The 24,647-nt window shown below is 34.1% G+C and overlaps 1 long non-coding RNA gene across 2 annotated transcripts in view; it reads right to left on the bottom strand.

The window, feature by feature from the left end:
- LOC308558067 overlaps positions 1-24,647 on the bottom strand; it is a 206,674-nt gene that overhangs the window by 46,229 nt on the left and 135,798 nt on the right. For both annotated transcript variants that reach the window (XR_013998943.1, XR_013998944.1), the window contains one exon: positions 17,900-17,938. This is a non-coding gene — a long non-coding RNA (uncharacterized lncRNA). The remainder of the gene's footprint in view (positions 1-17,899; positions 17,939-24,647) is intronic.

The raw sequence follows: 24,647 nt of genomic DNA, 5'->3' as shown, positions 1-24,647 counted from the left end.
ATATCACTTTCAACTAAATATTTGAGAACAAATATATATTCCTCCACCTCTTCAAGAGAGAAATTAACTCTTATACTAAACCACCAAGATTTTAAGGTGTAATGTGTTACCAGAGTATAAACTGGCCTGTCTAGTGCACTAACTTACTTTTTTATAATTTATATTCACCAAACAAAAATATAGTTTTACTCTTCACATGACCCTCATTTTTGAGAAAGAATGCATGATCAGACCAACATGAAAATTGTTGTATATGTGACAGGTACATGCCCTGTTGTCAATTAATATATTGGTAGTAGGATTTTATGCATCAGTCTTCTTGTTTTGGTTAATTTTAGTCTGTCAAAAAAAACCACAAACAAAAAACTACTTCTCCTACATATAAAATAGACTTTTAGAGCATAAACTGCTGAGTTCTGGCACTGAACTATAGTAATCCTCCATGAATAGTTCTCTATCCTTATACACACAGATGCCTACCTTCATCCTGTAAAATCTTTTGAAATATTTTCATTCTGCCATTGCTGCATAACTTTTCATTAAACCACTTTTTTCAATATACATTTAGAAAAACATTTATTAAAGTCATAAAAGGCTGTGTATAGAGAGAAAAATAAATAACATTTTTAATTCAAGTAGCACTAAATAAAATTTAACACCTTGCCCTCAAAATGCTATAAAAGCACCAACCTCAGAATGATTCAAATGTGTAACAACACAGTTCATCTCTACATTTAATCTTTTTTGTTGGTAAAACTTAAGTACACTTTTATATGTTTGGGGCTCAAATAGAGTAACTCATTCCTTAGGATTCTCTGTTTTAAACCAATGATCTGTTTAAGCCTTCTTTATATATCTTATTTTCTAGGCCATTTAGTATTGGCATCACTCATGGCTTCATTCTCTAGATTCTTTCCAGATTTTGTTTTCTTCTTTAACATTTACACCACAAGATTCTAAAATTAATTTAAACTTGATACAAAAACAAAACAAAAAACCTTCCATGTTGCCCAGCCGGGTGTGGCTCAGTGGTTGAGCGTCTACCTAGGATCCAGGAGATCGTGGTTTGATTCTGGGTCAGGGCACACGCCCAGGTTGCTGACTCGATCCCCAGTCGGGGGCGTGCAGGAGGCAGCCGATCAATGACTCTCTCATCATTGATGTTTCTATCTCCTCCCTCTCCCTTCCTCTCTCTGAAATCAATAAAGATATATATATATATAAATAAACACAACAACAAAAACTTCCATGTTTACTGATACACTTCTCAGTCAATGACTTAAACTATTTTTTCAAATAAAAATAAGGATTAAGCGATAGCATCATTTGACAAATAAGATGCCTTGCTTCACAAAAGAAGTGCCAATAATGCAGTACTGCTATCACAGTAAAAAGTGCATTTTAAATGTATTCGTGTTTTTCCACTGATGTCCAAGTTAATCCAAAATACACTGAAATCTGGTCAATGATTTCACCCAGTGATTAAATTTGACATGTGTTTATGGAGATGGCAAGTCAATGCAAGACACAATTTTAAGTATGATTTTTTTTCTACCTAGCTTGAATACTATCTTTTAGTATAATGTTAAACTTTTTAAAAAAATAGATTGATTTACTTAATTCATATTTTTGGAAATAACTACAATACTTGGTTAAATTCATTGGTCTGGTTTATAATTTTTACATTACCTATTTCTTAATTTTCTATGAAAATTTATAGCATAGATATTATGTTTTGAATTTTTAATACATTCTTAAAGTTATATGTTTTATCAGAATCAAAACCTTGTTAATAACTAGGTCTTAAGTTAAAACCCTGCAAAACTAACTGCTTCTTAGCCTTGGGTTAAGAGACCAAGCAGACCTCAGATTAAATGACAATTCTGAATGCTCATCTTATAGTAAACATTTTAGAGGCAATACTGATATTGTTGTGTCCCTTACAGCCTAAGATTCAATTCTCAGGCTCCAAAATAGTTTTTCCCAAAGTTTTCTTGCAGAATATTAGTTCCTGAACGTGTTTAATCAGAAACAGGCTCCAAGGTCAATTAAGTTTGGGAAACAGGGCATGCAGAATGCTATTTAAGAGATTTAAAATGTCCAATACATTTAAGACTCTGAGGAATACTGAAACATATAAACCTATTTATTTTTTTTATCAACCAGTTTGACCACATAGTTGACTTTATGTATTTACATGTATATACATGTAAATGCACAAAATCTATGAAAATTCTATGAAACTTGTGCAAATCGTGTTCTAAAACAGTTATTTGCAAAATATTTCTCCAAACGGGTGATTCTCAATCTCAGCACTGTGGACATTTTGGGGATGGACTTTCCTTTGTTGGGTGCAGGGACTGCTGTCCTGTGCATTGTGGGTTGCTTAGCAGCATCCTGACCTCTGCTGACCAGATGCCAGGGGTGATAAAAATTATCCCTTAACGTTGCCAAATGTATTCTCAGGAGCAAAATTGCCCCAGTTTGAGAACTATTGATACAGACAATGTAGTTTTTCTACTCGGATTTAAACTTACTAAAGGGAGTTTGGAACATTAAAATGAGTATGTTGGCAGAAGGGCTGAGGGGGAAAAAGAAAAGAAGACAAAGGATATCAAATACTCATAGTTTTGGCCAAGTTCTGAGGCTGTTGGTTCAGACAATGAAGTGTTGATTCTTCGTTTACTATTAATGTTTGTGCAGTTTGCTGACCTGAAACAATTTCACTTTATACTCAAAGCATGGAAAATCTTTTTCAATCTCTTAAGCTTTATATTTTTACTAGCCCTCCTACATCATAAATATTTAAGGATTCCTTGGACTTCCTAACTCAATTCTACAATCTGTCTGGATTATTTTAATTACTGTCATGGCTTTAACTAACACCGCTGTCTGATATATCTAATGTAGTGTGTGTGTCACCAATCCTGACTTTAATCCAGAAATTTCCATCTAAATTGAAAACTTCAAAATCAATATCTTACTCCCTAAAACCTGTTCATCTTTAATCTGTTGAAGCATCACTCTTTCCGCCACAAGAAATGAGGAATCAGAAACTGACACCAGCTCCAGTCCATCCTCGTGTTCCAGTGCATCCTTACTCTCCCACTTCACACCCATCCAACTTCCTGCACTGCTGACTTCAACCCATAAGAAAGAATACATGCACCCCTATGTTCATAGCAGCACAGTTTACAATAGCTAAGATCTGGAAACAGTCCAAGTGTCCATCAGTAGATGAGTGGATTAAAAAGCTGTGGGACATTCACACCATGGAATACTACGCAGCTGTAAAGAAAAAGGATCTCGTACCCTTGGAGACAGTATGGATGGACCTGGAGAAAATCATGCTAAGTGAAATAAGTCAGGCAGAGAAAGACAAACATCACATGATTTCACTTATACGTGGAATCTAAAGAACTTAATAAACTGATGAACAGAATAGATTCAATGACATGGAAGCACAGATCAGACTGACGAATCTCAGAGGGATGGAGGAGGGTGGGTGGGTGGAGGGGGAGAGAGTAACCAAAGAATTTATACACATATATGCACAACCCAAGGACATGGACAATAGTGTGGAGAGGGACTGGAGTGGGGGGTAGGACGGGGTGGAATGGGTCACTGGGGAGAAAAAGGAACATCTGTAATATTTTAAACAAAAAAAAGATGCAAAGATGGAAGCCTTATGTCGGCTTGATGAGCTCCCACACTGCGTGTGCTTAAACCACTGCAAGGACTTCCTTACATATCACTCCTAGTGATTCTGCTTCTGCAATTGAATGAGGTATCTCTTATCTTGATTCTTCCTTCTTTTTTTCACCATCTTCTCCAGAGAGGAGTCAGGCTAACCGATCTCATCTTTTTCATCCATGTCTCAGATCATTCACCTTCATTTTCCACCCTGCCCCTTCAGGCCTTTATTTCTTTCAATAGTCCCCTATCTGGTCAGCCAGCCACCAATCTCTTTTTGAATCTTTTATTCATATGAACCTCAGAACTACCATTTAAAAAAGTATCTATCCTTTCACTTTTTCATTCATTCACAGGTACAAAAATATTTAATGAACATTTGCTGTATGCCAGGCACTGTGACAGATACTGGAGATGAAGTCATAAAAAGAACAGATGTAACTTCTCTTGTAGAGTATACATAGTCATGAGGGAGACAGTTAAAGAGCAAGGAAAATTAATAAAATGAATATAAGCGATGGTAAGAGCTTGGAAAAAATAAACAAGATGATGAGCTAAAGTGTAACTAGAGGGGTGAGAAGATAACATTCTGGATAACAATGGGAAGACCCCTCCAGGAGGCATATTTAAGTGGAATCCTGAAGGAAGAGCAAAGCTAGGTCTATTAATCAGTGTTTATTTGAAGGAACAGAATGACTGGAATATACCAACGATTTCTTATAGAGATTTGGGCTCACACAATGTGGGAGCTGATTAAGCCTACATAAGTCTTCTGTCTTTGCATCTGAGGCTGAGGCTGAAGTCAGCAGTGCAGAGTTGGGAAGGAAAGATGGATGTGAAGTGGGGAGTGAGGACACACTGGAACGGGTGAAGATGGACTGGAGGGTGCATCAGTTTCTCACCACCTTCAAGCTGCCAACTTCAGTGACTCAAATTACTTTCGGGAAAAGCTGGAATCCTTGTCACGGAGCTCAACATGCACCTAAGTATAGGATTAGAGGGAGCTACAGTAGGATCTGGTGTTTTCTGAAGGAGTCATAGGCCCTACTGCTGCTGCTTGCGAACAAGGTGAGTGAGCTGAGAAGAAAAAACCTGTGTGAACTGCAATAGCACCTGCACACATTTTCCTTGCATCAACTGTTTGAGTGTGAAAATGAAAAAAAAATGTATATCTGCTGCTTCTCTTTTGCATTTCAAACTCCTGCCAAATATCTCTTTGTCTTAGTAATGCTGAGGATTGCGGCCAAGTGTAATGCCAAGGACTATAGCCAGGACTATGCCAACTGTCATGGCCACTCAGGGCCAGGGAGGTCCACTCTAGATCTGGGGACAGTCCACAGAAAAGCATGGAGCCAAAGGAAGATGAGACATTTAGTTTATTCAGCTGAAGTACATAAAAACAAACCATCTTCCCAGTGGTGACCAGCTGGGCATACACACAGGGGTAAACTACACCCCGGGGGGACAAACCCCAAACCTGCAAACCTGCACCTCTGAAGGTCCTGGGCCAGTCTTACAGGAACCAGGACAATAGTGGCTCTCAGTCAACATGGGTCAGACACCAGTCAGCTAATAGGACATCTGTTATGACTGTGCTATATCATGTTTACATAACTGGGGCCTTCTGCCTTCTGCCTTGAGAAGGTGGCAAGAAAGCTTAAGTATTTTTACTTTCCCTACAGTCTTTGCTGCTAATTTGGGACAATGTAGGGAAGACTATTCTGGGGAAAGTGATTCCCACTTAGCTAAGTGATATAATAAAATTTGAACAAAAATATTACACTACTCAGGTAAAGAGTAGGACAAAGTAGATCCTAGGCATTGGAACTAGTATGTGTGAAATCCCTAAGACATTAAGTTTGATAAATTGAGAATGAACAGTTCATCATTCATCAACAATTCATCCTCGGACAACAGTAAAGGAGTAGGAGAAGCACACAGAATGATACTAAAGACATGAGCAGGGTAGAGATTCTCCAAGGCCACATGAGCTATGTTCATAGAAAATGGTCATCATTTCCTTCCAATCTCCTGCTTCTCCTCCCAGAAAACCAACTTTCTTGACTTTGCATCCTAGCTACTAAAAAGTGGTTACAATATCTAACTATAGCGGAAATACACAAAGGGCTCTGAATGCACATTGTAGTCACCTGGATAGGTAATAAAAATCTCATTCTTGGGCCTCGCTGCCAAATATTATATTTTTAATTGTTCTGAGTTATATTCCTGGTATCTGCTGAACTAGAATAGCTTAGAGATGGGCTCATACCAGTGTTCTCGTGGACATATGAGAGTTTCATTAACAATTATCTACTCCTTTTCTCATGCCTTGAAGGAAGAAAAGTTAAGATAATAAGATAATTGAAGATAAAATATTGAGTCCTTTGGGATGGTAACACACTGGAATTTTGCTAGCACCTGCTTGTATTCTCAGTAGACCTAGATGACCACTTCCATCTGAGATGATGAACTGTGAGGAAAGACTAGCAAAGTCACTTTCCTTCATCACTCTCCTTCTTACCCTTAGTTTTGAATGATATAACTCTTCCTTCTGCTTCCCTCTCAGACCTTCAACCTCCTTCTAAGGAAAATAAGACTGAAGATGATTTGTGATGAGAATTATGAATTATATTTTATTTTCTATTTGTACCCTGAAGATATGCCTGAGATTTAGAAAGCAAAACTCCTTGGGAAGATGATTCTTTCCTCCTGCACACACATTAAAGCACAGTAAAGGGTGATGTATCTGAGAAGAAAAAGAATGTGGTTAATTTTTAGTTTTAAACTTCAAGTTTTAAGTCTTGGTGGAAACTTGTTGTATCCACCATTTTCTACACCTTTCTTCTACCCAAGCCCAAACGAGTCCATGTAACATTACTAAGCCCACATTAGGTTTGGTTAAGTTTATTAATTTCATAGTAGATCAGAGTAAATAGGAGATCAATATTCAGTACAGTATATAGATTTATGGAATACGTTTACATGGATAAATAGAAATGAGAAATGACATAGACTAATGTCTCTGGAGTCACACTGCTTCCTTCATCACTTTTCCGTGTGACTTTGGTCAAATCACTTCACTGTTTTTGTCCCTCATACTTCTCGTCTATGAAATAGTGATAATACCCCATAGACTAATTGTGAATGCGAAGATTAAGTAAGCACTCAGAAAAGGACTACATAAACTAAAAAAGCACACATGCTTGTAGCATGCGTGTATGCACATATATATGTATATGCATGCATTACTTATGTTTATAAAGTATATGCTTGTATTTATAATCTCATATATTTATAATCTTTTATATATAATTATTGGGTGAAATATATAATTAATAATTTTCTAAATTACCAAATAACATCACAGCATTTGCATAATTGAGATAACTGGACCTGCTCAGGGGAAAGGAGATGAAGCTGCAGGGTATTTAGCTTATTTATTCATTGTGTCACTGAGAGATTTTGAGGTCTTATATGGAATAGAAGAGAAAGTAAGATTCTCACAATTGTCATGTAGCAAGGTAGCATTTCAATTATTATGCTATTTGGAAAAGGTTATGATCTCAAAAGGTAATTTTTATTCAGCATTATTACAGGTTATGCAATTGATTCCATTCATTTCAGTAAGGGAATCAGAATCACAGATGATGAATCTCTTTTCAAGAAAAACACTTTCAGCTTTAGAAAGTAATTTATGAGGCTACATTCATGTCATGAACAGAATAAAGAATGGCAAGAGATAGTAGAACCACCCCATTATTTACCAATGGTCATCCTTTCTTTTCTTCGCTGTCTATTACTCTATGACGTGGTGTTTATTGGTCCTTATTTTTCTCTTTCATCTGGGAACAATTGCTGAGCTCCTCATCACAAGGTCACGTTGGCCTTCCTCCTCCCCCTACTGCTCTCTCTCTGCTATAAATTATCCACACTCTATTGAAATCCAGCCAGGAACAAAGATCAAAATAATTGCTTCTACTAGAAATTATCTTTATTGTTGTTGTTTTGTCTTTATTGCTGTTATGTAATATTGATATTGTATAGTCAACAAAGAGACTAGTTACCTCTGATGTCCCCAGTTGTTCCAATAGAATAATAGATACATGGAATAATTATTTTAGAGTGAAGGTCAACTTGAGAATTTATCTAATCAAGGCTCCTTATTTTACAGAAGAGCAAATAGAGGTCCAGAGAGGTAACATGGGCACAGCTGAGTTTAAGCTCTTTTCTTTCTAATAAACCAACTACTAAGATAAAAATATAATATCACCATAATCACAATTAGAAAAGACTGGCAATTAACCTAAAGTGGCAAAGCAATTGTAACAGAAAATGGGGAATTAAAACAAAGAATATGAAAAATGATGGGAATAACAACAACAACAAAAAAGCTGGGGACAAAGAGGCCTTACAGGCACTTTATTCTAAAAAGAGCCATCAGCAAATGTGGCAGACACCCCAAGGTCTTATGAAGAATCTCAAATTTATCCTTACCACTGAGAAAAATATTTATCTTTGTCAAATGGTCAAAGACCTAGAAACTGTGCTATATGGATATAGTTAAAGAAATTTTGGATGCATGGTCTTAAAAGAGGGGACTTTGAATATAATAATAGTATTTAAATTTTTTGAAGTGCTGTGTAATAAAAAGTATATGAAATGGATAAAACTAGGAGAAATAAGTGGTCCTAGAAGTGAGACACTTTTAAAATATAAATATAAAAGAGGCAGAAAGTTAATAATCCAATCACTGGGAAGACAAATATTAAGAACTAAATGCCAAGGACACCTTCTAGACAATGAATAATGAAAAGTTCATCCATATAACATTGAGGACCCTTGCCACAAAGGTTCTATGACTCACAGTACAAATTGGAGAATATGCAGAACTCAGTTTGCAGGTGGATAGTTATAATAGACAGTTGAATGTAAAACAACTGGGTCAAGGAATCAAATGGTATATTCCTTCCCTTCTAGTTGACAAATAAATACTGTTCATTAAGGTCTGATTTAGATCCATTCCCTCCAGGAAGATTACTCTAGCTGACCTTCAATTGTATTAATATCATTTACTGTGATGTATTGGTTAGACCTCAGAAACAAGACCTTAACTGTCTAGTCTGTGAACTCCTAAAACTCTTTACCAGTTACATTCAATTTGTCTTAATGATCTATCACATTCTGCTCCATGTGTTTCCATCTCTCTCTTATAATACTTAACACATTTAATTTTAACTGATTATTTACATGTCTATATCTCCCACAGCACTGGGAGCACCTTGGAAGCAAGAACATTGTTTTATTATTACTGTATTCTCAGTGAGTAGAGTGTGCATGGCACATTACAAACATCCAGGAAATGTTGGTAGATTAATTGAAAGAATGCATACATTGATTAGTAAATAAATAAGACTGTTTTATCTGGTAACTTAGAGTGGTACTCTTAAGGGCTGAGATCATGGTTGATAGCTCATGCTATAGCTCTTGTCAATTTGCTTAGCATATAATAAATATTGAATGTTACTGCATGCTATAATTTAATTAAGCTTTAGCTTATTTATACTCTGTCATACTATATATCATGTTATACTACATTATTTGATGTAAATGCTTTATAGGTACACCTATATAAAGTGAAGTAAATTTAGAATTTATCATTATAAAATTATTATCATTTATCACCTGCCATAATCTTGAAACCTATTATCCTTCAGGTTACTATGTGAAGAACTCTAGAACTTCTACACATCAATAAGGGGGGAAAAATTATGCAACCCTAACTCTAATAGATAATTCAGGTGAGTGGGAAGTCACATTAAAACAACAAGTGGTATTACTTTCATAATACCACTCATTGGTCATTTGTTCAAGAAACATTTGTCAAATATCCACTCTAGAAAAAGTTCTATGGCAGCTGCTAAGGTTCTGAAGATAAGACTTTCTCTGTTCCTTTTCTTTATGCAAAAATAGCAATAGTAAGGACTAACATTTTTAGTGCTTATTTTTTTGGCCAGACATTGTGCTAAGCTCCAAATATAATTCATCTCACAAAATTTTCACAGCAATTGAGTTAAGAAAAATATCCCTGAATTATAGACAAGGGAACTAAGACTCAGAGAGATTAAGTGATGTGTCCAATGTACCAAGCCTAGTGAAGGGTGTAGTTAGGACTCACACGGTAGCAGGCTGGCTCTGCGGCTGACCTCAAAGAACTCCTTAGTGAGCTCAGTTAAGGCTCACTGTCATTCATAAGGGAGCCTCTCTGTCTAGAGCACCCATTTCTGCTGAACAACCTGCCATAACTAAGCCTTATTTAAATATATTTCATACAAAGTATTTTATTGGATATCTGTAAAGCTTTATTTTTTTAGAAGAATAAGGAACAAAGTGTTACAAGGGTTTCCAAGGATACACACTTCCCCTTCTCTCCCCCTGTACTAAGCAGACCTCCACTCCTTCCCCAGGTTGTACTTGCACTTAAATCCCTTATACAAGGTTCTGTTTGGGGGGCTTTTATTCTCAGCAGAGATAGTGTAAAAAACATTGGGCATGACAAAATATTTTATGTGCTAAAGTCCTGTCTTGCCATTTCCTAAATGTAAATTGTCATATAACTTGACTGAGCCTTTATACTTTAATCTGTGAAGATAAGAAATATCTATTGGAAATAAAAGGTGTCAGCTTCATTGAGGACATCTGGTGACAATGACATGTGGTAACATCAGCACTCACAAATTATTTGTTGGGCAAATTTTTATGTTTGCTGAAGGGCTGATGTTCAGCCATTGTGCCATCAGGCCAATAATGGTGATTATAATACTGAAAAACTTCCTGGACAATACATAGTTGCTTCTCTGGGTCCTGAGAGTCACTCTGTTCCCCAGGCTCTCTTCCTTTCCCTTCTCTTAGAGCCCACAGAACTTTCAACTTTCCAGAAAATAAAAGGTAATGCCTGGTCCAGCAAGATCCTCCAGAACCCTGCTCTAGTTCCATAGGTCACATCCTTTCTAACTAAACAGAACCGTTGCTGTAATGGTTATAAATTAGTTTTTAAAATATTCTTGCTTTTAACAAATACTTCCTGAACATACTTAGTGCCTCTCAGAATAAGATATACATGGCTCTGTCAGAGAATTTAAGGTCTCTGATTACCTTTCTGAAAAGAGAACCAGTTTCAAAGAAATCAAGAGCACTGCCAGCAACTGTTTTCAAATATGATTATATGTCTGACTTTAGAAAGAGCTGTGAGTAATCAGTAAGCTACATGATTTTAACTGTTTATACTGTTCTACCACCTAAGTAGCTTAGGCTTAATGAGATTTTGGGATTTTAAGCATTCAGTTTTATTCTCTGCTATAAGGTATAAATTGTTTGTGTTCTTCTGAATAGTTTGTAAACTCACAGGAAGCCTTGGCACCTGGATTCCCATTGACATTTGGTTCTTGCAGAATGTTGCATGTGCTGAAAAGCCATTTATTACTTTACAGCAATTTTCCCCTCACCTTAGTCACTAATGACTCATTACTGATCCATTATGGTCCAGCTATTCAACTTCTTTATGGCATAAGCTTGTATTTCATTTTCCAAAAATCTGTGCTTTCCATTTAAACCAGAGAAGCCATTGATGTACAGATGCAGAATATGCTTGTGTAAGCTTTCACATGGGAAATAGTTTTCTGCAACATAAAACTTGATTCATCAAAGAAAACTAAAAATGTTGACACCCAGAAATCAACTGATCAGAACCTTAGTCATTAACAAATCACTATATCAAGTATAAGTATCCTGGAGAGAATAATCTGAGTGGAAGACAATATGAGTTCAAAACATTTTTTGATATTTATAGTGAAATCAATGTTATAGTTAATACTATATTCACCTAGAAGACAGTAAATCACATCTTGAGAAATGAACTCTGTTGGGAACACTGAAGTCAGGTAGTAGAACCTAGATATTGAATCTACCTTCATAGAAGAATTCATACAGGATAAGAATGCTAATGTACTGATTATAACTGATTAGTTTGTTGTAATCATGAATAAACTATGTAAAGGCAAAGGAAAATCCCAAGTCACCTTCTTTGCAGCTGAAAGAAGTTCCAATTCTAATTGCTTTCTTCACAAGATTATATGCATTAAAATAGTTTTCTCCATCAAATTTGATAATTACTCCACATAATCATAAATTTAACTGCAGCACAAATATGCAAGTAGATTAATTTCTGTTTGTTACCTTAGAGGACTCTCTCTGTCTGTGAAGTTGAGTAGGCACTAAAGTTGGACTAAGGAAGGGGTTTGTTTGTAAATGTAAATTAAATGTGAATCAAGTGTAAAGATAATGTCAGTCATTACTGTTTCCTCAACATGCATCAACTCTGTCCTGAAAATTTTCATTGAGAAGAACACAAAATCAGATAAAATCTCAGTGATATTATAAGAGCAAGAATAACAGGCTAGTGAGGGCTCAGAAAGATATTTGACAGTCAAAATGAAGAAAGAAGTATATAAGAAAACATGGATTAGATTGAATTTGTTCCAAAAGATACCAAAACTTATCTCTACCTACCACTGAAGAAACCAAAGTCTACTTTTTTGATACATACTATTTTTGTGTGATAGCTTCCTTTCTGAAAAGAACCTTGTGTAGAATTGGTAAATATTAGAGATTTAAAGATTGCTATTATTATTTTTTTTACCACATCATAGCTCTTTTCGCCCTTGAGTAATGTTTGTTTGTTTTCACGTCTCCTGTTGCTGAATGACATTAAGATGTAATTCAAAGTATCAAATGTTGTGACTGAAAAAGAAAATAGAACAGCAAAATTCAAAGAAAAGTAGGATGAAAACACTATAAAAAACATAAAAGTAACTTAAAAATCAATTAATAATTAATTCTAATTATTTTCACAAGAATTGTGCATTGAACTAGCTTTATAAAATAGACATTGAGTTCTAACTATACTACTTAAGATATGTTTACTCTTTTAGCATCCATTTGTGATTCCAGGATGAGTTAAACAAGAAGCATTCATTGGCCACTTATTGTAGGCCTGTCTTTAATAACTTCTAAAGCAATTTGTTTGAGTCAAATTACATAACCACCTTCTGAGAAGTTTAAAATATAATCATAATAATAACTCAAGACAGTGTAACTCATTTTGTAGTTTGAACTTAATATTATAGATTTTCACAAAAGAAAAAGCTTGTATTAGGTTGAAGTACTCAAGCAAAGGAAAGAGGAAAAGAGACACTCCTAGAGAAAGTAGAGTGTATAAAGCTGGAATTAAGTACTGAAAAATGAGTACAACATTGACAAGTAGTAAGAATGCAAGAAGAATTTCAAGGGAGAGTCCACTCCAAAATGGTAAATGATAAAGTGCACAGGAGGCAATAAATAGGAGATAGGCATTGGGCACAGGGAAGAGAAATATGAAGAAATTGGTATCTCTAAATGGGTGCTGACTTAGAAGATAGATTTTGGTGTCCACAGAAACAGGGCCAGTGGGAAACAGAAAAAAGGAGAGGAGTACTGATGGAATGTACTAAGAAAGCTAATGTGCTTGTACAGTCTGGACTATTTGCAAGCCACTGGATGGCTGAATGCATAGCATTTGCAAAGGAAAACCAAGTTCAGATATTATTTTGAAAGCATCTGTGTGGCATTAAAGAGAAACAAATGTTCCAAAATAAAATGTAGTAGAAAGTACAAGAGGATCTGTCACAGAATGTTACCTTTAAGACAAATGCCTAAAAGCAATATGAACTATTGTGAGATAGTTTGTGGGGAAGTTTGAAATCAAACAGAATTTTAGATTAATTATCAATAAAATGGATATGAGTGTTCTAATTCAGGCATCTCAAAGGAATATTGAGGAGAAAAAAGTAAAAGCTATTTGAATAAAGATATGACACTTGGAGTAAACAATCTTCTAAGTGCTAGATGAAATGAGGTATAAACAATCAGATACTATTAAATGATGATAATGGACGACATCATAACACTAAAATGTTAAGATTGCATTAACAACTTATAATTAACAGTTAAGTTCACTATTATTGTTAACGGCTAAATTATTTCAGTCTAATTTAAAGCATTAATCAGATTTGCTGAATAATGCATAATCCAGTATCTTTAAAAATATCACAGAATAATAAAAAAATCTTTAAATTCTGATATGTAGTCAAAAACAGTATCAGGCTGAATTTACTGAGTGCTTGCTATAGACCTGGCACTGTTCTAAACACTTACCTGCATTAACTCTTTATAATAACTCATTACTTTTTCCAATCAACCCTCTGAGAATGGTATTTTTACTGTTATTACATTAGTGATTTAAAAACAACAACTTAGGTACAGTCGATGAAGTCTGAAGCAAGCAGAAGGAAATGCTTAAATCAGATACATTTATGTTTTCTCAATCCATAGGAAGAAAAGCTAGAACAGTGCTTGGTATAAAATTAGCACTCAATTAATTTGAGGTAATATTGTTGTGTAGACTGACGATTAATTTTATCCTACATTTAAATATTTCATGTCTTCTGCAATTCTTAGATTTCTTTCATGTTGTTCCCTCATCTTTAGGCTTTACATCTTTTTAAAGATACAGTTAATTACATAAATAAACAAAGTCTGAAATTATTAACTTAATGGCTTAAAAATACTACTATTCAAAATTGTTTTTGTACTGTTAAAAGTTGAAAATGTATGATATTTGCATGCACTAATCTAATTTTGTTTTGATCATAGCCATCATGTTATATGCCTAATAAGACATACAGTATTAAAGTTAACTCTAAAGTAATAGTATATAACTTTTTTTCTTGCATAAGATAAGTTTCTAGGGCACAATTGATTTTTAGTGCAGTGTTGCTAAAGATAGATTAGGAGACTGAGGGAAAGAGGGACTCCCTACTTCTAGGAATGTATCAGTCTCAGGCAGTGCATAAATTTACAGTTTGAAAAACACCATCACTTCCAAACCAAACATATCCTTGAAGAACATGACCCTAGTCATACCCCATTAAGAACCTGGGCGCCAAGGAAATATGATTAAGACTGACGCTGAACAGGATCTGGGGCTACTCTGTGTATATCTGTTAAAGAGAGAGAGAAAAAAAGACTTGAATGATTAACTTTTGAACAAATTGAGATGTTTTAGGACAACACCCAGGTGAAAATTAAAATCTTTCAGAGAAATTTTAAGTTATGGGTTTGGTGTACTCAACAAAAAGCATCAAAATATTTGTAAACATTTAGAATTTCAACTGAAAAATCTAATTCTCATCTAGATGTTTAGCATCATAAAACACAGATCCTTAGCTCCTTTCAATTTTTTGTGGGGGGAGGAGGAGATAGGGAGGCAGGCATTTTACAAAGAGAAACTAGTGTTATGTATATAATTTCATTTTGTGGTCAGAAAATTGAAATTCCATTATTAACTTCTTCTGTATCACACATGTCAGCTTTTAGTCCATCTGTATTTATTAATTATTCTCTAATGGAAAATAGTTGTTTGCATTCACATTTATTAAAATTTTCTAGAACATTTCATTAAGAAATTAAATATTCCACAAACAATTATTTATGTGGATTTTCCCCACTATGAGTTCAGTTTCTGCTACATAAATCTAGAGTATATCATTTTACCATTTACATAATTGACATTTATCACAGTTGTTAAATATTCAGTCAGGGTGCTCACAGGGTGTTGTCAGCTTGAAAACTATTGGACTCCAGGTGCTGCTTATGGGAATTTGTTTTCAATAAAATGCCCTCCAACATAAGTAGCTGTGTTTTGTCAAGAAGTTTCAAATCCATAACATTCAGTTTCTCCTTTCCTTCTCACATTTTACATGTGCTCACATTCAGATGCCAAATTCCATGTCTGAGAAAGAAAAGATTCAGAGAGACTGAGAGAGGGAGAAGAAAGACGATAGGAGGAAAGGGGTAAGAGAGGGAGAAGGAGACGGAGTGAAAGACAAAACATTGGGATTAACCCAGAGCATTTTCTCTAAGCTTTTCTTAAAACTTGTGTAGACAGAACTGATGACACTGGTTATTTTCATCCCTATGAGGCATTATTGCAACACTTGGAAATTTTTAAAGATTATAATGGTTCTTCTTGATTAATTAATTTTGTTAATCCTCACTCAAGGATATTTTTACTTTTTTCATTGATTTTTAGAGTGGAAGGGAGGGATGGGGGGAGGGAGAGAGAAAGAGAGAGTGAGAGGGGGAGAAACATCGATGTGAAAGAAAAGCCTGGGCTGGGTGCCTCCCGCACGCACCCCAACCAGGGCAGGGGATCGAACCTGAAACTCAGGGCCGGTTTTTCTTAATTTAGATCAGAATGGTTCAGACCACTTCTTTGAGCTGAATTCAATTAAACAATTAAATATTTATATTAAAATATAAATGAGGTACTGAAGAATTTAATTTTTCTTACTATGGACTTTACTAACCCAAGTCACATAATCCTCACTTTCAAGATGAGAAAATGCGCATGTCTCTTTTCCCCCCTCTTCTATCTTGGAAGCCTACTTACATTTAAGGTTTTCTCTCTCTTTTATTTTGTTTGCATTTCATACATAAGAGTGACAACTACATACCAAAATTTTAAAAAATACTCAGTAGCCATTTTTATCAAAAGATTTAATAAGAGGTTGTCTAGTTAAAGAAGATAGAATAAAGGCATATATTTGTATTTGTTTCATTACGCCAAACCCTATTAAAATGACAGAAAATGGGGTTTAATTTTTTTAAGTCACAAAGCACCTAAAAGGACACAAACTGGAAAGGACATATCCAAACAATTTTAAGCTCTATTGACAGATTTATGAATGGTGACTTAATATTCCCAAGGAAGCCAAATTCTAAAGCTCAATTCTAAAGCCATGGTATTAACAATACAGCAACCCAGTTTATACCACAGAGACCTAAAGGCTCAGGGATTGTTAGCATCTGGTATGTCTCAGAAAGGGGTGAAAGTGAGGTTAAACTAAATCAGGATAGTTTGAAAGTTTGTTTAATAAGTAGTTAGACCCCTAAACACACTCACTGACTCAGCACTGTCAGGTAATTTCTTTTCAGGATCACAAATCAGGAGTTTTATTCACTACAGAGGGTAAAATATTTTCTATCAATAAAAGTATTGCATATGTAAGAAAAGATCATGATTCCATGTAAAACAGTACGGATTAAAAAAAAAAGATCTCTGAAAAATCAATAATTTTATGGTATAAATGGGGAAAAGATAAAATTGAAGAATCTTCTAGAAAGGAGAGCAAAGAAAATTTAAAATATGGCAAGTAAGGATGAAAGTTTTTAAAGAACTATTTCTGATGTTTCAAATACAAATAACAGGAGTTCCAGAAAGATAAACTAAAATGGAGGAAAGAAATATATGAAGCAAGTAATGTTAAAGTGTCATAAGAACTGAAATACATGAATTTCCAGATTTTAAAGGATCGCTGAATGCCTAACAAAATAAATAAAAAAGATATATGTCAATACCTATCATCCTCAAGTGTTAGAGTACACAATAAAGAAACTATTCTAAAAGCTTTTAGAAAGAAACAATATTAGCTATTAATATAAAGAATCTGTAGAGAGAAGAACATGAGACTTTTAAACAGCAACTCCAGAAACTAAAGAAGATTAAGTGAAATATTCAGAATTTGAGAGAAAATAACTTCCATCCAGATTATATATCCAACCAAATTATCTATTATATGTCAATAAAGGCATTTCAATATACAAAATCCTCCCCAAATTATTCTCAGACCCTGAGAAATAATTTGAATATAAATTGTTTAGGTTTAACTTTTGTTTACCTAACAATCTTCTTAAACTATGAGGAAAATGAAGTGAAATTACTTAAATAATGCAAACTGTTCCTTTACCTGCAAGCATAAACCAACAATCAAGTATTATTTTATATTTCAGAATTATTATTAAAAGATAGGAAAAACTGACTATAAAGAAAATGATGCCTATGATATAAACAAAATATAAACAGTATGGGCAAATATTGACAACAAAATCTTGAAAATTTTTTCTGAAATTAAGAAAGAATTAAATTTTCTGAGGTTGAAAAGACCTACTAAATTAAGGAAAACTGATTCCTAGTCATCTATGCAGAGACAGATAAATTTTAAGGATAAAGAATTTCTCAAACATTTAGATACACAAATAAGGGAAGTCATACCTCAGTGTTCTCCAGAGCCATGATGATCCAGGGAAAATCCTGGAAGACAATGAAGCAGTGACTGTAAAATTATGAAGACCCAACAAAGGAGTGCTTGCCCAAGTGTGTTAAAATATACAGGGAGTAGAAAAACACCTCTAAATGTAAAAGCCTCTTTAGATATAACTACTAGGAAAATTCATACAACTCAAAATAAAAGTGATAAGTTGTGATCAAAGAACAATGAGCAGTTCTGAAATCATTCATATAAAACTACATGTGTTACAGATATTAAATGCCATATATTATATTATATATGACATAACATATAATATACACGTACATGTCACAATAATAAAACATTGGGAGGCAGAGTGAAAAATAGTAGATATTGGAACTCTATTAATTTTCTCAATTTACTTAGTGGAGAATTAACAAATATTGAATAAACTTGAAATATCAAGATTAAAAATGTAAGTATTTATATACTGTTACACAAAAAATGTTAAAAATAACAAATTAAGGAGGTAAAGGAGAGAGGAAGAATAGAAAAAGTGAAATGAGCTCTTCTTATTCTTCACAACATATAAATTAATATTTAGCAAAATCAGAAAAAATGTGCATATGAATATATCTATATCTACATCAATCTCTATCTATATATATGAAAACTACTAAAATAGCTAACACACATGCATGTATATAGTTATCCATCTATATCTGTATGTTTTTATCTATATTTGTAGACAAATATTTATTTGGAGCAACAAAACAAAACTTTTAACTGATATTATGTTGGGAAGAGGAAATGGAATGCGAACAGTTCTAATTTTCTTGTATACCTTTTTGTACCACTGCGTTTTTTTTAACATATGCATTTCTAGAAGTTTAAACAGTGTTGATACATGTTTTTTTGCTGGGGAATTCTAGACCTACATTTGCTAGTTTTAGGTTCAAAAACATGTGACAAAACAAAAATAAAATAAAATCAAACAAAGTAAATAATGAATAAACAAGTTAGTAGTTTTTATCCCAAGGCATTTCAGTCTAGGCCTTGTCGTCCAGAGTGGAGGTTTATTTTAGGTTGATATTTCAAATGTTCTCCAACTGGGTCATCATGTATAAATTTCAGATGGGGAAAGGGGTAAATAAGGAACCAATCATTTCTGTTTTAAGAATCATTCCCAGAAATGCCATTAAAAAAATCTTACCTCTTACTGGTCAAAACCTAATAGCCCTGAATTGCAAGGAAGACTGGGAAATAGAATTCTTACTTGGATACTTTGCTTTCCTAAGTGGGTGGGTAAAAGTAGGTTAAATTAACAGCCATCACTACCCCTAAAAGATAAATCTTAAGTAAGGATAAGACACAATAGCAATAATATTGAGACAAATAGTGCAAATAATATAATAATTAATAAATAAGTAATAATGCAATAATTAACTGTTTTGCATAGTCACAACTGTAAACTTACTTTTGCCAACGCCTGTATATGTATTTTTTTTTTAACTTCTTAAGAAAGAATGATATTGTAGTAAAAAAACTAGACATCTTTGTCACAGAGACTTACAATTTGTTATTTCTTTTATGGATTTACAGACTTCATAGTAATCTGCTTAACTATACTGTAAAATACCCTGAAAATACTTCTAATATATTGGCCAGTGAAAAAGAAAAAAGGTTAACTATATCTATGCTGTGCTTAATAATATGTAAAAATTGTCTGCTAATGTACAATGGTTGTAATGCAATCATGGAAATAATAAAACCACTATAATAATCATTGGGGTCATAAGGCTGTGAATTTATTTTTGTTGTGCTTTTCAGTTAAAGTTAGAGTTCTACGATATATAATTTTTTAACATTTGATCAAAAGTAGTTGAAGCAAAAAAGAAGGAATCTTGAAATTTTATATTTTGACTTTTCTCAATTTATTGAAAATTCTTTCAAGGGCTGGGATCGTTAGAACACTTGGACAACTGAGGGTCTTCCAATGAGCCAAAGAAAGAGTATTACACATTGTATACTTTATTTTGCCCTTTTAAATTTTGTGCTGTAGTTGTGAGCAGAGTAGTTGATGTTTTAGTGGAAATTTAGGAAACATTACACAAATCATTTTAGTTCTTAAAAGTTTGTTGATAAATTACTTATTTACGAATACCAGTAACTGGAGGGCTTTCTAACTATATAAACCAAATATAGTTTCTTTTTTCTTCACTGGTTTGGAAAGAAATTTCTCTAATTTCTAGGGCCCCCAGAATCTGCCTTTCCTGTCATCCGAGTATGAAAGATGTTACCATTGTTCACCAATGTCTGACCCCGTGTCACTTTTCAGGACAGGAGAGGCTATGCCTCCCTCTCCCTGAGGCGGGACACAGCCATATCACTCGTCCTGGCCAGTGATCTGCAGGGGAAAGCCATGCACCTCACTTCTGCCAGAGACCCTACGGTCTCACTTCCCCTGTGCTAGTGAATGGAAAAGACTCTTCACCAAGTGCCTCTGATGACCAATGACACCAGCATCACTATTAGACATGTGGACCAAGGGAGAAGTAAACCTTCGTTTAGCCACTGGAAATACAGGGTTATTTGTGCCCTCCGCATAACTCACCCTATCCTGACATCGGAGCCTTAGTAGATGAATTAACACCTAAGTTGAAGTTGAAATTTGTAAAGCCTGTGGAAACTGTGTTTGCTTTTCTGCACTTTAAATTTCAAGTTATCTACAGCAGTTGCTATTTCAGAGTTATTTTCAAAGGAAGAACCATGAATGCCAACGTTTTAAATAGATTTATGGATTCCCCTTGTTATAGAAGCTTGAATTGCACTTTCATTAAAATTCACTAATTATTTTCTTTGTACAAAATTATATTATAAAATAAGCTTAAAGCAGAAAAATGTCAACCATGATTTGCACTGTTAACCTTCCTTTTTTTACGTTTGAATTTTAGCAATATGGAGTTAGAAGGATCAGTTCTAGTTTAACTAAATATATATTTAGCTGAATTTGCATATATATGTGTTTGCATATAATTTAGGTCTGATTAACACAATAATAATATACATCAGACTATAGGTATTTGATTTGTTGAGTTCTTACAGTTGTGTAATTGTGTGATCACCATCCGAAACTAGACAACATTTTCATCACTTCTGAATATTCCCTTTTGCTCTTTCTAGTCAATCTCCCTCTCTCACTCTCCAGGAAACAACTTTCTAATTTGTAAAATGATAGATTTTGTTTGCTGTTAAATTTCACCTAAATGGAAACATAAAGATTAAAAACCTTTGTCCTTGGTTTTTATATTTAACATAATGTTTTTGCAGTGATCCATGATGTTGCATTTAGTTCATTTATTTTCACTGTTGAGTAATATGTCATTGTACGGATATTCCATAGTTTGTTTAACCTTTTTCCCGTTGATGGATATTTGGGATTATTCCCAGTTTCCAGCTATTATGAATGAGACTGCTATAAACATTTTTGTACAAGTCTTTTGGCAAAATATGATTTCATATATTTTAAGGACACATCTAAGTGTGAAATTGTTGGCTTTAGAACAAAGATATATTTAACTGCAAACATTTATATAAAGTGATTATACCACTGTCATACCAGTTATAAATTTAATTGTGTGCTTCCAAAATTTATATATTGCATTCTAGTCCCCATTACCTCAGCATGCAATCTTCTTTAGCAGTAGAGTTGTTGTAGATATAATTAGCTACATTAAAACGAGGTCATTAGGGTGGTCCCTAATCCAATATGATTGGTATCCTTGTAAAAAGGGAGAATTCAGAAACAGACATACGTGGGGAGGGAGAAACCATAAGCCAAAGAGAGAGATCTCTGAAAGAGATCTTTCCCTCACCGGTCTCAGAAGGAACCCTGCCAAGACCTTTACTTCACAGGTCTGGTCTCCAGAATGTGAGACAGTGGATTTCTGTTGTTTAAGCCATCCCCTTCGCAGTACTTGGTTACGACATCCCTAATATCACACACATGAGCAATATTTAGAGTTCCAATTGGTCTACATGCTTGAGAACATTTCATATTATTTTTTAGGGGGAGGGTTAGCCTTTCTAGAGGTGTGAATAATATCTCTTTGTTGCCTTATTTTGCATATCCTTATTGACTAAAGATGTTGGCCATTTTTTCATATATTTATTGACTATTAACTTACATTTTTAAGTGTCTCTTTAAGTCTTTTGTCATGTTTTTAAACTGGGTTATTCCCCTTTTTATTGTTTATTTGTAGGATGATGTATATATTCTGGATATAAGTCCTTTTTACAATCTATATATTCTAAATACATTTCACATGGAATATCTTTTAAGGTGTCTTTTGGTAAGAAAAATCTTTAAAATTTTGAGCAAATATAATTATCATTCTTTATTTTAACGTTAGTACTTTTTTTACTTCCTGTCCATTGATTTTTACCTGTTAAATACATTAAACTTAACATACATTTTCCTAATTCTATGCCACTTTTTGCATAACTGGGAGGTAAGTTACATGGGATATCTCACAAGCCAAATACTGTCTCAATAAAGGTTAACATTAAAACATGCCAGGAATTTGCCCAGCCGGGTGTGGCTCAGCAGTTGAGCGTCAACCTAGGATCCAGGCGATCGGGGTTCGATTCCCGGTCAGGTAACATGCCCGGGTTGTGGGCTCGATCAATGACTTTCTCATCATTGATGTTTCTATCTGTCTCTCTCCCTCTCCTTTCCTCTCTTTGAAATCAATAAAGATATATTTTTTTAAAAAAATGCCAGGAATTTAAAATATAGGATGTGTTGTTGTTTTTGCTTTATGTCTTGAGAAAATACTTTGTCTCCAATTTACTTGATGCTCTCTTTTTTAGAGTAAATTTAATCTTATCATACCAAAATTAATTTCAAGAATTAATTTCACAATGACTGACATTATGGATGGATTTCTATATAAGGTTCCTTTTTTTGTTTACTAGAAAGCAGAAAGTTTATTATTTTAAAACAACTCAACCCCAACTTTCTTATATAAAGTTTTTATAGAGTTTGCCATAGAGTATTTTGCCAAGTAGCACAATGAGAAAAAATACTTTTTCATCTTCTCATTTAAGTGCAAATGTATAAGTATTAAAATTTTACTATGATAAATGTGGTTTGATTATAACATTAAAAAAACTCAGTTTTTAAAGCCTGAATTATTTTTCATTATAGTTCATTTAATTATATTTTCTCACTAACCTGTACAAGTAAGCAGTCCCAGTCATTTCACAAAGATAGTGGTAATGAGAGAGATAACGTCTGAATATCTCAATAATATCACAAATCTGAAGGAAATAAATCAAAGATAAGTCACAATATATAAACTGGTTGGATAATGACTTCTGCAAAATCATTGATATTATTAAGTAGCAATTGGTTTGTGTTGCATGAAATTCTCTTTCTTATTTTGGTGATTTATGTTTACTCTTATGATTGATAGTTTGAGGATACACGATTTACTCTAAAAAGGAGATCTGGCTTCAGCATAACTTTGGCATTACTTTTATTCAAATGAAAGCATCACATTTCGTGAGTTCTTAGAAGGTAACATAAATATGGGCATTTTGGTGTCTAGAAAATAAAGCCATCATAAACATTTTCTACTTTAGTGTCACAAGTAGATTAATTCTCTTTTAACTATAGTTAATCAGCATAGGTATATAATTTTTATCATAAATAGTATGCTTACAGTTTCTCTTCCTAAAACAACATTCCTTTACCTCCCTACCTCCCACATCCATCTGAGCCTTGAGTCTTCAGATGATTTTGTTCTTTAAGCCAAATTTCTTCTAAATAACCTCCTTGGGCTATTCATTGAAGAGGCAGGGCACCAGCATTAGCCTCGAATGCCCAGAAAGCAAAGTCTGAAGCATGGGCTTTCATTTGCCAAGGAGTGAAAACCCATAAAACCAGAGCCAGGGAGAAAGGAAGTGAAGCAGGAGAGGAGGGAGGGCCGGTGCAGGAGCGCACTGAAAAGCTGGCTAATACTTATCTGCACACCTGCGTGCTTTCATCTCATGGGACTGTCTTCTAAGAAATTAAGACCACTACCTATAATGATAGTTGGGAGGGAAGAAAGGATAGCAAGTAGCATAGATGAGGTATCTAATACAATATCTAAACAAATTTACATTTTAAAATAAAGTCAAAGTAGTATAGTTATTTCCAGCGCATGAAAAGATGAGGTTTAGCTCTCCTACGTTGTATTTCTAGGGATAACCTTTGAAATTAGACAAATATTTCTTCTAAACCGAGATTGTACATTTCTCCTCAAATAATTCATTTCATAAAAAAAAAAATTTCTTTTTGAAATGCAAACACATGAATTCAATAAAACCCTCAGTCAAAATTGTCTTCAGCCACTTCCAGGAAAGTCTAATTTGGCTTATGTGCTCTGATATGCATAAATCTTTTTATAATAATTTGGCAAAATGTCTGTGCAGCCGTTGACAACACTTGGTGGCACAGGCCATGAGGAAGCAAGCATACTCCGTGGTGGCAGCTGGGTGATTAGAAAAGCAGGTAGCATGCAGAGATAAGTAAACCTTAAGGAAGAACTAAATTTGGGAGAAGATGGTTAGGTCCTCCTAGGCATTTTAACTTTGAACTTGTAGGAGAAAATCCGGATGTAAATATCGAGAAGAGAAATAAAAATGAAAGACAAAATCTAAAGAAAAATATTTAGTTAGAGATGCAGACTTAGTACGATCCCTGTAGATAACAGTTTAGGTCAA

This window comes from Miniopterus schreibersii (assembly GCF_964146895.1).
Source record: "Miniopterus schreibersii genome assembly, chromosome: 5".
Taxonomy (NCBI): domain Eukaryota; kingdom Metazoa; phylum Chordata; class Mammalia; order Chiroptera; family Miniopteridae; genus Miniopterus; species Miniopterus schreibersii.
The sequence above is the reverse complement of the archived record's forward strand: the minus strand, read 5'-3'. Positions and strand labels throughout refer to the sequence as shown.